This window comes from Mycteria americana, unplaced genomic scaffold, assembly GCF_035582795.1.
Source record: "Mycteria americana isolate JAX WOST 10 ecotype Jacksonville Zoo and Gardens unplaced genomic scaffold, USCA_MyAme_1.0 Scaffold_27, whole genome shotgun sequence".
Lineage (NCBI taxonomy): Eukaryota > Metazoa > Chordata > Aves > Ciconiiformes > Ciconiidae > Mycteria > Mycteria americana.
The window spans coordinates 2,230,981-2,235,575 of NW_027445609.1; positions in this window are offsets into that span (position 1 = coordinate 2,230,981).

The window sequence follows — 4,595 nt, forward strand, 5'->3', positions numbered from 1 at the left end:
TGAAAACCAGGTAGAGCTTTCAGTGCTGGCAGCTTTCGTGAGGGCGCAATCGGTGTACAATTCAAATTTGGCAGCCGGGCTCTGCGAGAGTCACATAGGCATTGTTGCATCATAACCAACCAAGGCTTTTGCAGAGCGCGAATGTCTGTGTGGCAGCGAATGCAGTTCCAAGCGACAGTGAAAAGCAGGTAGAGCTTTCAGTGCTGGCAGCTTTCGTGTGGGCGCAATCAGTGGACGTTTCAAATTTGGCAGCGGGCAGTGCGAGAGTCACATAGGCATTGTTGCATCATAACCAACCAAGGCTTGTGCAGAGCGCGAATGTCGGTGCGGCAGCGAATGCAGTTCCAAGGGACAGTGAAAACCAGGTAGAGCTTTCAGTGCTGGCAGCTTTCGTGTGGGCGCAATCGCTGGACGTTTCGAATTTGGCAGCCGGGCTCTGCATGAGTCACATAGGCATTGTTGCATCATAACCAACCAAGGCTTGCGCAGAGCGCGAATGTCTGTGCGGCAGCGAATGCAGTTCCAAGGGACAGTGAAAACCAGGTAGAGCTTTCAGTGCTGGCAGCTTTCGTGTGGGCGCAATCGGTATACAATTCAAATTTGGCAGCGGGCTCTGCGAGTGTCACATAGGCATTGTTGCATATACCCAACCAAGGCTTTTGCAGAGCGCGAATGTCTGTGCGGCAGCGAATGCAGTTCCAAGGGACAGTGAAAACCAGGTAGAGCTTTCAGTGCTGGCAGCTTTCGTGTGGGCGCAATCGGTGTACGTTTCGAATTTGGCAGCCGGGCTCTGCCAGAGTCATATAGCCATTGTTGCATCATAACCAACCAAGGCTTTTGCGGACCGCGAATGTCTGTGCGGCAGCGAATGCAGTTCCAAGGGACAGTGAAAACCAGGTAGAGCTTTCAGTGCTGGCAGCTTTCGTGTGGGCGCAATCGGTCTACATTTCAAATTTGGCAGCCGGGCTCTGCCAGAGTCACATAGGCATTGTTGCGTCATAACCAACCAAGGCTTGCGCAGAGCGTGAATGTCTGTGTGGCAGCGAATGCAGTTCCAAGGGACAGTGAAAACCAGGTAGAGCTTTCAGTGCTGGCAGCTTTCGTGTGGGCGCAATCGCTGGACGTTTCAAATTTGGCAGCGGGCTCTGCGAGAGTCACATAGGCATTGTTGCATCATACCCAACCAAGGCTTTTGCAGAGCGCGACTGTCTGTGCGGCAGCGAATGCAGTCCCAAGGGACAGTGAAAACCAGGTAGAGCTTTCAGTGCTGGCAGCTTTCGTGTGGGCGCAATCAGTGGACGTTTCAAATTTGGCAGCAGGCAGTGCGAGAGTCACATAGGCATTGTTGCATCATAACCAACCAAGGCTTTTGCAGAGCGCGAATGTCGGTGCGGCAGCGAATGCAGTTCCAAGGGACAGTGAAAACCAGGTAGAGCTTTCAGTGCTAGCAGCTTTCGTATGGGCGCAATCGCTGGACGTTTCGAATTTGGCAGCCGGGCTCTGCATGAGTCACATAGGCATTGTTGCATCATAACCAACCAAGGCTTTTGCAGAGCGCGAATGTCTGTGCGGCAGCGAATGCAGTTCCAAGGGACAGTGAAAACCAGGTAGAGCTTTCAGTGCTGGCAGCTTTCGTGTGGGCGCAATCGCTGGACGTTTCAAATTTGGCAGCTGGGCTCTGCCAGAGTCACGTAGGCATTGTTGCATCATAACCAACCAAGGCTTTTGCGGAGCGCGAATGTCTGTGCGGCAGCGAATGCAGTTCCAAGGGACAGTGAAAACCAGGTAGAGCTTTCAGTGCTGGCAGCTTTCGTGTGGGCGCAATCGCTGGACGTTTCAAATTTGGCAGCGGGCTGTGCGAGAGTCAGATAGGCATTGTTGCATCATACCCAACCAAGGCTTTTGCAGAGCGCGAATGTCTGTGCGGCAGCGAATGCAGTTCCAAGGGACAGTGAAAACCAGGTAGAGCTTTCAGTGCTGGCAGCTTTCGTGTGGGCGCAATCAGTGGACGTTGCAAATTTGGCAGCGGGCTGTGCGAGAGTCACATAGGCATTGTTGCATCATAAACAAATAAAGCTTATGCGGAGAGATAATGTCTGTGCGGCAGCGAATGCAGTTCCAAGGGACAGTGAAAACCAGGTAGAGCTTTCAGTGCTGGCAGCTTTCGTGTGGGCGCAATCGGTGGAGGTTTCAAATTTGGCAGCCGGGCTCTGCCAGAGTCACATAGGCATTGTTGCATCATAACCAACCAAGGCTTGCGCAGAGCGCGAATGTCTGTGCGGCAGCGAATGCAGTTCCAAGGGACAGTGAAAACCAGGTAGAGCTTTCAGTGCTGGCAGCTTTACGTGTGGGCGCAATCGCTGGACGTTTCAAATTTGGCAGCCGGGCTCTGCCAGAGTCACATAGCCATTGTTGCGTCATAACCAACCAAGGCTTGCGCAGAGCGCGAATGTCTGTGCGGCAGCGAATGCAGTTCCAAGGGACAGTGAAAACCAGGTAGAGCTTTCAGTGCTGGCAGCTATCGTGTGGGCGCAATCGCTGGACGTTTCAAATTTGGCAGCGGGCTCTGCCAGAGTCACATAGGCATTGTTGCATCATACCCAACCAAGGCTTTTGCATAGCGCGACTGTCTGTGCGGCAGCGAATGCAGTTCCAAGGGACAGTGAAAACCAGGTAGAGCTTTCAGTGCTGGCAGCTTTCGTGAGGGCGCAATCGGTGTACAATTCAAATTTGGCAGCCGGGACCTGCGAGAGTCACATAGGCATTGTTGCATCATAACCAACCAAGGCTTGCGCAGAGCGCGAATGTCTGTGTGGCAGCGAATGCAGTTCCAAGCGACAGTGAAAAGCAGGTAGAGCTTTCAGTGCTGGCAGCTTTCGTGTGGGCGCAATCAGTGGACGTTTCAAATTTGGCAGCGGGCATTGCGAGAGTCACATAGGCATTGTTGCATCATAAACAAATAAAGCTTATGCGGAGAGATATTGTCTGTGCGGCAGCGAATGCAGTTCCAAGGGACAGTGAAAACCAGGTAGAGCTTTCAGTGCTGGCAGCTTTCGTGTGGGCGCAATCGGTGGAGGTTTCAAATTTGGCAGCCGGTCTCTGCCAGAGTCACATAGCCATTGTTGCGTCATAACCAACCAAGGCATGCGCAGAGCGCGAATGTCTGTGCGGCAGCGAATGCAGTTCCAAGGGACAGTGAAAACCAGGTAGAGCTTTCAGTGCTGGCAGCTTTCGTGTGGGCGCAATCGCTGGACGTTTCAAATTTGGCAGCGGGCTCTGCGAGAGTCACATAGGCATTGTTGCATCATAACCAACCAAGGCTTTTCAGAGCGCGAATGTCGGTGCGGCAGCGAATGCAGTTCCAAGGGACAGTGAAAACCAGGTAGAGCTTTCAGTGCTGGCAGCTTTCGTGTGGGCGCAATCGCTGGACGTTTCAAATTTGGCAGCCGGGCTCTGCCAGAGTCACATAGGCATTGTTGCATCATAACCAACCAAGGCTTTTGCAGAGCGCGAATGTCGGTGCGGCAGCGAATGCAGTTCCAAGGGACAGTGAAAACCAGGTAGACCTTTCAGTGCTGGCAGCTTTCGTGTGGGCGCAATCGCTGGACGTTTCAAATTTGGCAGCCGGGCTCTGCCAGAGTCACATAGGCATTGTTGCATCATAACCAACCAAGGCTTTTGCGGAGCGCGAATGTCTGTGCGGCAGCGAATGCAGTTCCAAGGGACAGTGAAAACCAGGTAGAGCTTTCAGTGCTGGCAGCTTTCGTGTGGGCGCAATCGCTGGACGTTTCAAATTTGGCAGCGGGCTGTGCGAGAGTCACATAGGCATTGTTGCATCATACCCAACCAAGGCTTTTGCAGAGCGCGACTGTCTGTGCGGCAGCGAATGCAGTTCCAAGGGACAGTGAAAACCAGGTAGAGCTTTCAGTGCTGGCAGCTTTCGTGTGGGCGCAATAGCTGGACGTTTCGAATTTGGCAGCCGGGCTCTGCCAGAGTCACATAGGCATTGTTGCATCATAACCAACCAAGGCTTGCGCAGAGCGCGAATGTCTGTGCGGCAGCGAATGCAGTTCCAAGGGACAGTGAAAACCAGGTAGAGCTTTCAGTGCTGGCAGCTTTCGTGTGGGCGCAATCGCTGGACGTTTCGAATTTGGCAGCCGGGCTCTGCATGAGTCACATAGGCATTGTTGCATCATAACCAACCAAGGCTTGCGCAGAGCCCGAATGTCTGTGCGGCAGCGAATGCAGTTCCAAGGGACAGTGAAAACCAGGTAGAGCTTTCAGTGCTGGCAGCTTTCGTGTGGGCGCAATCGCTGGACGTTTCAAATTTGGCAGCCGCTCTCTGACAGAGTCACATAGCCATTGTTGCGTCTTAACCAACCAAGGCTTTTGCAGAGCGCGAATGTCTGTGCGGCAGCGAATGCAGTTCCAATGGACAGTGAAATCCAGGTAGAGCTTTCAGCGCTGGCAGCTTTCGTGAGGGCGCAATCGGTGTACATTTCAAATTTGGCAGCCGGGCTCTGCCAGAGTCACATAGGCATTGTTGCATCATAACCAACCAAGGCTTTTGCGGACCGCGAATGTCTGTGCGGCAG